Below are 14,015 nucleotides of genomic sequence, written 5' to 3'. Positions count from 1 at the left end.
CAGTCTGAGTTATTCCTGCTTCAGTTAAAGGCAAACCCACTTGTGCGATATACTTGGTGGGTAATGCGGGAAGATGGGGAAGTCCGATGTGTACCTCAAGGGGATTCGATTTTAGAGGAAAACAGCCAATGAACTCAATTGTATGCTGTTGCCTGCTATGTAGCACTTTTATAGCCCACCAACTAGATGTTTTCAGGTCACCAGTGACTGGCCCTGACTTCCCTCTGACCATCATCCCAACACAGAATGATGAAACCAGAAGAGCTCAGCAGTGACCAGATGAGTTTCATGGTGTCATCAGCAGGCAACAGTCCAACACTGCACACTGTCTCTCCTGCTCTGAAAGACTGTTACAAGAGATGAAGCCCAACATCATGGACCCAATGAACTCAGCAGCTTTATAGGGATTGGTCCATGCACTAAGGAATGATATCTCTCTGTGTGTGTGTGTGGATGTGTGTATATGTATATGTATATGCGTATATATATATGTACGAGACAAAAGTGATGTTATATGGAAAAATGTGGGATCTGAGCATGACGTGAATGGTATGGAGTAAGGGGTGGATACTGTCTTGGGTTCAGCAGTATCAGTCATTTTTCTCCTTCTTAGTAGCTGGTGCAGTGCTGTGGTTTTTACTTTCATTCTGGGAGCAATGCTGATAACACTGATGGCTTTAGTTGTTGCTAAGTAATGTTTACTCTCACCAAGGATCTTCCCAGTCTCATGCTCTGCCAAGGAGGAGGGGAACCTACCATACCACTCATGACTGTCCAGCCTCAGGAAGATCTCTTGGTGGTCCTCCTATATCATCATTTAACCCTAGAGAAGACCCAAGCCAGACCACACTTAGCTTCTGTGATAGGACAAGATTGGGCATCCTCAGGGTGGTCACGCCGTAGGCAAACAGAGTATATGCAGCAACAGGCTGTCTCCTAGCAAGAGGAGCAGGGTGCTTTCAAGGGCACTGAAAGGATATTCAGGATCTTTAACTCTTCCAGAACCTGCTCCCACTGTAAATAGTCTGGTGGGGGAACTGCGAATGTAAGGGAATGTCTCCTACATAGGTTGAACACCCGAGGAGGGAAAAAAAGATGTGTAATTGCTAAACACTTCCATTATATACCTCCCAAGGTATAGAGGTGATGACCACACTTGGAACGCAAGCCAGCGCAGTTTCATGATCAATGAGTCTATTTTATTACAAGTCATTACCACAAAGTACAGCAAAACAAGAACCTTAGCCCAGAACCCCCAGCCAGTAAACACTAAAGCAGCAAATACCAGCTCTAAGTAAGGCACGACATGCTTGAAACTCTGAGATCAAGAGCAAGAACTTTGAGAGCCAGTAAACCAGCATTGTGACGAGTGACTATTAATCTGAAACAATGAATGTTTATCACAAATATGATTAGACACCCTCTGGTCAGATCTGTCATTATGTCAACTCTTTATGCCCCATGTTGGGCACCACAAAGAACTGTTGTGGTTTAAGCCCAGCCAGTAACTCAGAACCATGCTGCTGGTCACTCACTTCCCCCCCTTTTTTAGTGCCTCCACTCCCGAAGTGATGGTGAGAAGAATCGAAAGAGTGTAACTCCCACTGGCTGAGGTAAGAACAGTCCCGTAACTAAGGTATAACACAGACCACTAGTGCTACCACCAGTAATAATAATAATGATAAGGGAGATAACAAGGGAAGAGAATACAATTGCTCACCATCCACCCACCTATACCCAGCCTGACCCAAGCAGTGATCTAGCCCTTTTGGGTAACTCCTCCCAGTTTATATACTGGGCATGATGTGCTGTGGTATGGAATACCCCTTTGGCTAGTTTGGGTCAGGTGTCCTCCTATGTCAGGTGTCCTGTCTCTGCTTCCTCCCAGCTTCCCCTCCTCCCTGGCAGAGCATGAGACTGAGAAAGTCCTTGGTGAGAGTAAACATTACTTAGCCGCAACTAAAAACATCGGTGTTATCAGTGTTGTTCCCAGGCTGAAAGTCAAAAACACAGCACTGTACCAGCTACTGAGAAGCAAGAAAATGAAGGGCTAGATTGCTGCTCAGGTCGCGCTGGGTATCAGTGTGCGGGTGGTGAGCGATTGTATTCTCTTCCCTTGTTATTTCCCTTATCATTATTATTATTGGTGGCAGCAGCCGTGATTTGTGTTATACCTTAGTTACTGGGCTGTTCTGATCTCAACCCATGGGAGTTACATTCTTTCAATTCTCCTCCCCATCCCTCCAGGAGTGGGGGGCGGAAGGGAGGGGGGGAGGAAGAGGAGAGGGGGAGGTAGAAAGGTGTGGGGATTGAGTGACCACCTGCGTGGTTCTGAGTTACCGGCTGGGCTTAAACCAGGACAGACTGCTAAGCAACCTGAAAACTATGAAGCTGTATTCTTTTTAATCACATCTGTCATTGCAGGAGATGGTCACCTTAGCAGAAAGATCACTATAATGGATTGCTAATGGGCTATTAAGGGGCTTTCAAATATCAAGATGATCATCATAAGTAAGAACTGAGAGCCATTCTTTGTTTCTGTGTAAAATTAATTTTTCCCCAGTAATTCCATGGATTAAAATGCAAGGTTTGTGCACCTCAGGAATTACTTCAGTTTTCTTACCATATGCTATGCAAATGAAATAATTAGGTTTTGACGTCACAATTTAAAATTAAGGTGCTGCTACCTCCATTTAGGGATGGAGAAATAACAAAGTTGAGCAAGCATTCTGAAGGAAACAATTAGATGATAGAAAGGGTTTTCATAATTATCTAAACACATATTCAGTTATAGTCCATAAATATCTTAAAATAACACAAATGCACAAAATATATGTAACCTCAAGTCTTGCTTTAGTATTGCTTTGTTCTCAGATGAATTTCTGGATAGTGGCAACTTTGAGAGCTCTGCAGGCTATATAGAAATGTTCAACATTCTGCCTCAACTTGTGCTGTCAGAGTTGATATCCTCTCAAAAAGAAAGCAGAAAAAACAGAAAGTAGCAACTAGACATTCAGATACAAAATACTGAACTCATTTTTGCTTATGTAACAAATAGAAACAAAGAAAGTGGGTTCTTTCCAGTACTAGCTGTTATACATCTTATAACAAACTGTCAAACATATAAGTCAATCTGATTTACATGTCAGTTTTTCCTTAGGCATAGTTCTCAGTTTCTTCTGAGTTGAATAAATACCTTTCACTGACAGGCAGTAAAGGTGCACTTGGACCTTTCAGCTTTATAGGTTACTGTTCCAAAGTTCTAAACATACACACACACGCACACACATAATTCTTTTGGCCAGCAATACACTTACTCTCAAACACTTCTTTCTAAATACTTCTTTTTGCCTTCTTTTGGATCTGGATCCTGATCAACATGGTCAGGGTGTCTTATGTTTAAAATGGCTTTCTGAAGTTGCTCCTGTGAGTCTGCCTGTATTTGCTGACAATCCAAAGTCACCCTGTATTGCATCTCTTCCTTTCCTTTACTATTCTAACATTATCTTGGACAATAAGCGTCAGCAGGTGTAAACAGGAAAAAGGAGACAAGTAGCACCATGACAGCATTGCTTTCACTTGAGAGGGGCTACTTTTAGGAAAGAAAGCGCTTGCAGCAACTCTTATTTGATTGGCATCATTGTCTAGTGAAGCTGGCACACCATATTGTGAGCAGGCATGGTGCCATCATAACAGATGGGCATGTGGATAGTAAGCCAAAAGATAATGTATGAGTACCAAACGTATGTATTGGAGGGCAAGTTTCCCAGTCAGGAGCATCAGAATGGCAGTTAATAAGCTTCTGCAGCTACGTTTAAGGGAGATAACGTACACAAAGCGTCTTCACAATAGGGGCATGGCTAAGACACTGAAACAATAGAAAGGGACCTGTGACTGTGGAATCCAATGACTGCAGAAGGAATGACCCAATTTGTAACTTCAAGTAAGCAAGAGAGCCATGTAAAACCCGAAGAAGGCAGCTTTACATCTGCAAACTAGGACATTTTTCTGGCCATGACTTTGACCAAGAAAGGATAACTGAAGAGCAGGAAACAGGAAGGGATCCTCTCCAAGGTATACCTCCTAAGCAAAACTTTCTGAGCTGAAGTTTTCATGTGGTCCAGCAGCTTGACTTACTTCCATTAATTTTTGTTGTAACTTTATGAATCCATTTACACTTTTGTCTTCCACAGTCTTAATGAGTTCTACAAGTAGATCAGTTAGCTCAAAATGAGTGAGCACTTTGAAGTTGCCACTTGATCAGTATTACGGGGTAGCAGCATAAATATTATGTTGACAGAAATAACTGCTTCTTATTTCCCTTCTATATTGCTTGTGAATGTATGGACTTCTACAACAGTCACCTCCTGCACTGAGTCATGTTTATGTCCCATGGCAGTCATTTCAGGCCTCTCAGACTTCCCAAAATGGAAACAAGCACAGGCAATTTTTAAGATCTGGTCTGAAATTTTGTTTTGGCTGCAATTTGGTCTTTATTTACTTTCCTCCGCCCAACACCACCACTACCATAAGTAACCTAGTTAGCACCAATATTATGTGGAGTACAATAGGAGAAACCTATCAGTGGCATGATAAATATTCCTAAGTGATAGCAGTCAGTTCAAGCTTGGCAGTGTTACACATCTTTAAATAGGCTTGAATCACAAGAAAAACCAGATTACATCAAGTATTGCCATGTTGTACTTCAGTATGAAACTACAGCCTTAGGTCCCTTATGTCACATGTACTTCAGGAAGCTCTAAAGCATAGTAGAAAAATAACAACAGACCAAGGAGATAGCAGATAGGAGCTATGCCAAGAAAATGTGTATTTCTCAGCAAACAGCCACAATGCATCCCAACAAAATTACATAAAAATATAGATTCATAGAATCAGAGGATCATAGAATAGTTAGGGTTGGAAAGGACCTCAAGATAATCCAGTTCCAACCTCGCTGCCATGGGCAGGGACACCTCACACTAAGCCATGTCACCCAAGGCTCTGTCCAACCAGGCCTTGAACACTGCCAGGGATGGAGCATTCACAGCCTCCCTGGGCAACCCATTCCAGTGCCTCACCACCCTTACAGGAAAGAAGTTCTTCCTTATATCCAATCTAAACTTCCCCTGTTTAAGTTTGAACCCATTACCCCTTCTCCTATCACTACAGTCCCTAATGAAAGTCCCTCCCCAGCATCCCTATAGGCCCCCTTCAGATACTGGAGGGCTGCTATGAGGTCTCCACGCAGCCTTCTCTTCTCCAGGCTGAACAGCCCCAACTTTCTCAGCCTATCTTTATACGGGAGGTGTTCCAGTCCCCTGATCATCCTCGTGGCCCTTCTCTGGACTTGTTCCAGCAGTTCCATGTCCTTTTTATGTTGGGGACACCAGAACTGCACACAATACTCCAGGTGAGGTCTCACAAGAGCAGAGTAGAGGGGCAGGATCACCTCCTTTGACCTGCTGGTCACACTCCTTTTGATGCAGCCCAGGATACGGTTGGCTTTCTGGGCTGTGAGCGCACACTGAAGCCGGCTCATGTTCATTTTCTCATCAACCAACACCCCCAAGTCCTTCTCCACAGGGCTGCTCTGAATCTCTTCTCTGCCCAACCTGTAGCTGTGCCTGGGATTGCTCCCACCCAGGTGCAGGACCTTGCACTTGGCATGGTTAAGCTTCATGAGGTTGGCATCAGCCCACCTCACAAGGGTGTCGAGGTCCCTCTGGATGGCATTCCTTCCCTCCAGCGTATCAACCGAACCACACAGTTTGGTGTCATCGGCAAACTTGCTGAGGGCACACTCAATCCCACTGTCCATGTCAGCGACAAAGATGTTGAACAAGACCGGTCCCAGCACCGATGCCTGAGGGACACCACTTGTTACTGCTCTCCAGCTGGGCATTGAGCCATTGACCACAACTCTTTGCATGTGCCCATCCAGCCAGTTCTTTATCCACCGAGTGGTCCATCCATCAAATTGTTGTCTCTCCAATTTAGAGACAAGGATGTCGTGTGGGACAGTGTCGAACACTTTGCTCAAGTCCAGGTAGATGACATCAACTGCTCTACCCCTGTCCATCAGTTCTGTAGCACCTTGTTGTTTTTCATGTGCTTTTTCATATTCATGTTCAACTCATTGTCAATTATTCTCTTAACTGTAGCCTTTTTTTCTTTCCTTATTAGTAACCAAAGGATAAACAAGGACGTAATTATGATCTATTTTCATACTATCATAGGGAGTTTTAATACTTCTAACAGCTATCCCCCATGACAGTTTAGGTAGGACACATTAATGTTCCATATTTGTTCTTTGTCCATAAACCATCATTATAGGATATTGCAACACAATAAATACAACTAAAAATCTAAACTTTAGATTCTTAATCTTGTGTAGTATTTTCTCCAGCCGCGCCATTGGATTTAAAGACTCATAGTATACCCATGCTATTACTTTTGTACTGCTGAATACATGTATGTTAAAGTTCTTTGGTTTAATACCTCTGACTTTTTTCAAACCCTCTTTTATTATACATTAAGACATTTTAAGAGATATTATTAGGCTTCGCCTCCTAAGCTTTTTTCCCCAGAGAATAAATCCAGCCTGATCAATTTCCTTTATTTTATACATGTTTCCATACAAACACACTGAAGAACATTTTATTCCCAGTCACAAAACCTGAAAAGAAAATCTATGATCCTTTTTTGTACATGCTGGAGCATTTTGCTATCTTTAGTACTCACAGTAGAATAAGTGATAATCAATAGTGATATCTGCTTGAATCTAGATGGTTTGATGGAAATGCTTTTGAAATACATCATGGTGCCTGATCTGCTGTAACTTGGTCAGCTTTTCTTACCTCTGCAGCAGCATTGTGTCTAAATTATACCATTGTTAGTTGAAATATATTAAAGGTTATTATTAGCGTTTCAGAGTGCAGTGACACCTAGCTGGTTTCTCTCTTGTTAAAATCTGCCAGCTAGTTTAGCTCTTTTCACTTCAAATCTGAAATAAACCTTCCACAGAGGCCAGATGCAGGTGTCAATAGCAACACATGCAGCCACTGTTATGTCTTGTCTCTGGGTTTTCCTTGTAGGGAGGCTTTCCCTCTGCTTACAAGAGTCTTCCAAACAGCCATGCCAGTCAGAGAAGCAAATTACAATTCTGTTGCGTTAAATTATTCCAGAATACATAGAGTTTTCCTCCAACCCTGAAACAGGACCCGAACCCTATGTCCTTGCACCGATTTAGCTTGTTTGAATAGGATGCCTCTGAGACTGTGGCTTATCAGATATAGTTCATTAGTCCCGGGGCTCTATGTTAGGAGGCGATTTTGATCACCATTTAATGATGCAAGGTTTCACAAACAGACTAGTACTGTATTTCACTCTCTGGCCTAATTGATACTAACAACTTTCTGATCATTTTATGTGAACACTTTCTATTCTGCCACTAATTCCACCAAACGAACCTCAAGAGTTTCATGAAAATAAGACAAAAAGTTATTGCAGCAGTGATTTTTCATTATTCACATACAGAAATGCTCACATAATGCCCTTAGAAACATGCCGAATGTTAGCATGTTTTAAAGCTCAGTGGATCTAGTGTATGTATTGAAAGCATGCTTTCTGTGTGCTTCTCTTCTGCAATAGGTTCACTTTTGCTGGAACATTGGAGTATTAATTAGAAATATATTCACCAATATTTTTTTCTCCAGAAAAATGGTCATGTGAAATATAAACCCTGTTATTTTTAGAGTTCTTATTTTGTTCCATATTTACCACAACACATCTTTTTGTAATAATTCTACTGCTAATGCTTTTATAGGAAACCTGCTTGTATCTAACTCAATTTTAATGTGAAATTTGATCTAGGTAAAATGCTGTTTACAGAGTATATCTGTTGGAGTATAAATTACTCGGTACTAAAATGCCCCTCCTTTAGAGAACAACTTCTGCAGGTACTTTATAAACAACTGCTGAGGTTACTCAACCTGTTGCTTACTGTTGAAAATTCACCCTGGTATCCAAATTATGTACATTACAAAGAATGCTTATGCCAGAGCTGTCAGCAGCAAGCTACCTTTGACATCCTATCCCCACTGCCACTCTGAAATGCCCTTGAAACTGAACAGGTACAGTGTCAGTGAAGAATGAGGAAATCATGGGAACACTCATATACAGTAGGTACACACTCTGTAACGACATACTTCTGCTCTGTAAGCAGTTCTTAGATATCAGATGTGCACAACCTAAGTTGCACACCTAAAAATAACTGCTTGTGTCAGGAGGTTGTAAAGCAGGAGGAGCCGGTATTACTTGCATCCAAGTCTCTGAAACTAAATGGATAAATACTGTAACTTTAATAATAGCAACAAGGACCATTTCAGAGCACAATTACAATTGATCTACTGATGAGACTGGCTTCAGAAAAGGCTAGTGACAAAAATCCACACCTCAGGATAAAGTTAATGAGGCTGTCAAGGGAGCAGTAGGACCAGATTTAGTGCCAAAAATGCACCAGCCACAATAGAGAGCCAAGGAAGCTGAAGAAAAAGCAGTGCTAAGTGATAACGAACAGTGCAGCTAGTGGCAGATAGATTTAGAGTCCATAAGTCCAATAAACATATGACAAAGATTGTAAAATCAATTCATAAGAATTATGCTGAATCCTGACTCAGATGCACATCAGAAAAGCAACACAGCATTTAGAATTAGGAAATATAAGAAGTCAAGAAGGTAATCTATGTGTTCCATGAAATATGAACGAAGAAAGGGCTCTCTTAAACAGCCTGTAAGCAGTTCAATGCCTTCTTGCTGAGCTATAGCAAATTTCTACCATGATGATGACACCCTGGCATCCTTTCTCTGGCATTTTAGAAGTGGAATGTAGAGACAATAGCAAAACAACTTGAACTCAGACAGAACCATGGATCAGAATATATTCAAAGCTCAACATGAAATTTCCTGTTCTGTTTCTTAAGAGTTTTGAGTAAAATTTGACAGCCATTTTGCGGGGTTGGAGAAATAAATAAATATAGCAGAATGTACAATAAATCACTATGTTATAATGTCTCATTTATGTTACACATAGTTCAGAGTTAAAGTCATTTCAATGAAATCCTGATACAAGATTTGGCAGTGGATGGTTGCTTAAAAACCATGAGTCCACTCTAAGTTAGCCAAACCAGACTGCAAAGTCCACCCTGAGATCTTGTCAGTATAATGCCAGAGCGAGTTCTTTCATTTAGTCCAAAAATGCATATGTCCAAATGCCACAAAATATTTCAGTCTGTGCTTCAGTTAAACAGTTATGAAAGAAATGACTTTTTTTAATAATTCTATCAAGCTTCAAATACGTTTGGGTTCTTATTTTGACAAAAAGCTAATGGTGCCCAAGAATGACAAAATCTGGTGTTTGGTATACTTAATGAACTAAAAAAAAACAAAGCAGTCAAATTTACAGATAATAAAGTTATTCAGATTTTTCAAGTCCTGAGATAAATCTAAGTATCTTTCAAACAGCTTAATAATCTAGGCCAAAGTCACTGAAGAAAATTTCAATATTGATAAATGAAAACATTTATACTTTATACTGTAAATTAGTCATTCATCTTAGCAAATTCTGAGCTGATGTATTACAGGAAAGGCACCTAACCAATATTGTGAAGACCAGAAGGATGGCCTGTAGCAGGAACAAGAGCTGGTAAAAAGGAAAAAAAAAAAGTTTTACTATAGAAGGAAAAGAATTAACTAATGTGGATTAAAAAAACCTATAGATTGTCTGCATCTCATAAGGGATATTGAAGATGTAAGGTTCAAAGAAGCAGCAAATATGATGGAAGCAAAGCAAAACTCTTAGATAAGGCTAAATTGCTATTTAAACTCTTATTTTGTTTATTTTCTTGAAAAGAAGACAAATTGGAACAGGCGTGACAAAAAGCGTATTAAGAAGGAATGGAAGCTATAAAGAAGGTCAACTGGGAGCTTTTCTTCTTCTCTTCCATAATACAATAAAATGTGGTAGTTATTAAATTGAAATGGGGCAAATTAGGGACTGATAAAAGGAAAATAATTTTTCTCACAAAGCACATAATTAGATTTTGTAACTCCTTGCCATGGTATTTTGCAAATGCCATAAATTTAACAAGATTCACAGAGGGATTAGATTTCACATAGATAAATTCTTGAGATACACAGTGGTTGAAACTAGGAATTTTACTTAAGGTTGAGAAAGAATTACTTTTAGAGATTTAAATCTCCATGTTTCAGATATTAAGACAAACTTAATGAGCACTTCACAGATGACCCTGATTAGTCAGAATGCTGGACAAACATACTTAGAGCCATATTCCTTCAGTGTAATACTTCCTAGGTACTTACATTTGAAACATTACTCTTCCTGGCTATAAAGCTGAAGACATGAGTTTACATTGCCAGGTGGATATAGACAAGTTTATGGTCAGGGAGTTGAAGGGAAGGGAATAACTCAAGGAGGAAACTAAGGGGCTTCCCAGTTACTTCTGTTTGAGGTTTAGAGCCACATATACCACAGCTGAGGGGAGAATCCATGTGGAAGAAACTCACAGAGATATTTTTTTCTTGTCTGTTCCCCCTTTACCAGCTGCTTTTACTGTCATCAGATAATTTTTTAAATGCTGATCATAAAATGTTCCAATACAGCAGTTGCCATACTAGAAATTACTAGAAAGGTAATTGCTTGGTTAAAAACCTGGAAAAAGGGCAAAGGTCTGCTACATTTCCTTTCTAAATGTTAAAGTCACAGGGCCAAGGAATGTCATTGTATGTCTCTCTATTTCAGTGGCAGTGGAGCTCAAGAATTATGTTGGCCATTCTAACCAAATAATATGGACAATTTACACTGGGTAACCTAAAGAACATGTTTTTTCTGAGTGGAAAATTAAAATACTAATTCATGTAGAAAAGGCAGAATGTAGCTGCTTCATCAATTTATCACAAAATATAAAAATGTTTAAATCAGAGTATTTCAGGTACTGAGAGGAATTCAGTCTTTCTGCAATGGCAAGAGAATAACCTAAGAAATAGATGTAATGGAATCAGAAAAAGAAAAAGGAAAAAAGATTGATAATTGCAAGAACAGATCCAAAACTGGAGAGGAGATCCTGCAGTTGCCAGTTTTGCCTAGCAGGAATACAGAACTTCTAAAAAGTAAAAGAAATGTCTTCTCACCAGTGTACAGAAACTGTCTATTAAACAACCTTTGTGGCCTATGCTCTTAGCTACGATATGTGTCAGGTGTTTAGATCAACAGAATTTCATTTTTTCTTGCTCCTCTAACTTACAATTCTTTATTGAACTTCAGTATTGATTTAGCTCCAAATCACATACTGTACCTACTTGCACTATTGCTTTTCAGGTAAACACTAACAACACCACAAAATGGAGCTGATCCAAAGTGCTTGCTAATTCATCAGTTGTGGGAAACCTGTGCCTTTTCAAGCAATGCAAATTGGTTTGGCTTCTGCATGGCTCCTGCTATTTTCAAACACTGATGGCAAAGAACATTTCCCAGGATTCATATCAAGTATTCATTTAAACAGCATTAATTTATGATGTGTGTTATTCCATTCTATCCTATGCAATATAACTTATTCAAAAAGCAAGCAATTTTTCCAAAATAAATACTCATTTTCCATTCAAACATTGCTGCTCTTTGTAGATTTTAGGAGAAAGGGCCATAGTCTGGAAAATACCTTTTCTACACTTTCTGCTTGGGGATCATTCACAGTACTATCAGGATATTTTAAGTATCTTGAGGCATTTGAAAATTATCTGTCACACTGTATCTATTGTAAAAATGGAATTATTAAGTAAAATTATGACTTTCCAAAAGAAAGCTCATAATTTATTTTTCCTGCTATTGTTTTTGTCTGCTCCTCTGGCCTTAAAACAATAGATCATTATAGGATTATAGTATTTTTCAATGCAATGCTGAAGAACTTGTCAGCGAGTCACTTAACCTCCCTAATCATTCAGGAAACACACCAATGTAAGTGTGCCCTTTGTGCTGGAGTGAAGTGTCTCTCCAGTAACCTTACTGTGATATTGGTTAACTATACATACAGTGTTCATATGCTGCTGGAACACTGGGTTTTGGTCCATGTGTTCCCATTTCTTCATGGTGTTAATAGGGAAGGCCGTCAAAACCCAACACTGGTAGCATTGATAAATAAAACAAAAGGAAAGCTTGAGCTGTTGAAAGTCACAACACAGATGCATATTCGCAGACTAGCATGCCTGGGCTAACATGGATGCTGCAAGCCAGCTTTTCATGGTTATTAGGATATACAATACAGGGTGTGGGATTTATGGCCAAATTTGAAGTTCTAGATTTAGCTCTCTCACTTGAAAGGCCATGTAATTAAAATAAATACAATATCATTGGAATAAATTTACTAACTCAAACAGACTCAAAGACACTGTGAATTTTGAATTCAAAACAGCAAGTCAGAGAATTGACCACATAATTACACCTGGACAACTAAAGACACTGGGGTGACAATGTAGTGTCTGAGGACAAAAACTTCTGTGATTCACAACAAAACATGGCTTATACCATGTTTATTTTGTCAGAATATAAATATGTAATATTTAATTGTAATTAAATATGTAATTGTAATTGTAAATATGTAATTGTAATTAATTGTATATGCAATTGTAATATTTAATTGTAATTAAATATGTAATTGTAATATAATATTTATGTAAATATGTAATATTTATATTCTGAAATGCCTCATAAAATAACATTCATACCTCATTCCTGAAAAATCCTTTCAAAAATACTTTTTATTCCTAAATTGACCTTTCATCTCAAAATTATTAATTAACTGCCAAAGGTAAAATGCAATAATTCTGTAGTCATGAATACTCATGTTATACTCTGTTTTCATAACTCATAATCAGCTAATTAAACAACTTCTTAAAATAAGTTGAAATTTGTATGAATTTTTACTTCACTCAGTATAACTCTCATGGTTGTTAATTAAGCAGTGTTCTCTAGTTTAGATATAAATGTGATTTTCTGAAACAGTCAAAATTATGCCCTTTATCAGGTAAAATTATGTGGGTGCATGTGTGTGTGTATGAGTAAGGGGGAAGGAGATCAGGTGGTGGTGGTTGTAAATTATCAGCAAAACGCATCTCAAAAATAAAGTAAGAATTTAAATAAACTAGCAAGTTTTTCTAGCTCTTTGATAATACAAGATAATGTGAGTATTTCTACTTGATATTTTACACTACAGAACTTAAAATATAAGGCAAGATAATTATATACATGAGCAGTGAAAATGTATTATCATGACATGATGAGAAGCAAATTATGCAGCTGTGAAAAGGCAGATGCTAAGATATCTCTACATATAAAAGAAGTCAAGCAGGTGACAACATCAAGCTCTACTATTACACAAGCTATAGCATGTAATACTGTGATATCTGGCACTATATTATAATTCTTCTTATGAATGATGTCTTCAAATGGAACACTTAAGCCCCCACTGCAGTTGGCACTGAAAAGAATTCCTGATTTACTAATTTATTAATAGAAATTGTATGTTAATAGTAGTTGGTAAATAGAAGCCTTGGTGTGAGTCACATTCTGTGCACTAATACACTGTGACAAAAGACATGCTCAGTACAAGAGGTAGAAAGGTACTATAGGCATGAATAATGCATGAGGTGTTACAACCATTCTACAAAGCCTATGATGAACTGATCATCTATGATGTTTTACAAATATTAAACCATTTACCATTTCTCTAAACACACCAGTGAGGTCACAGCCATTAATACTACTGTATTAGTAGTACTTGTTCATTAGGACGCTTGAAAATACTTCGAAAAATTAGTGCTGTGCTGCTACCACATACTCACTTTGCAATTCTGCAAACTAACTACTGGCAAAAATCAGCAACATAATCTGCAATCCTGAACCCCCAAAATAGCAGCCTCTTTCTGAATTAATTAAATTGACAACA

This window comes from Pezoporus flaviventris, unplaced genomic scaffold (genome assembly GCF_033815535.1).
Source record: "Pezoporus flaviventris isolate CSIRO_AGI_PZ_B2104156 unplaced genomic scaffold, CSIRO_AGI_Pfla_v1 ptg000054l, whole genome shotgun sequence".
Lineage (NCBI taxonomy): Eukaryota > Metazoa > Chordata > Aves > Psittaciformes > Psittacidae > Pezoporus > Pezoporus flaviventris.
This window is presented reverse-complemented; position numbering follows the sequence as displayed.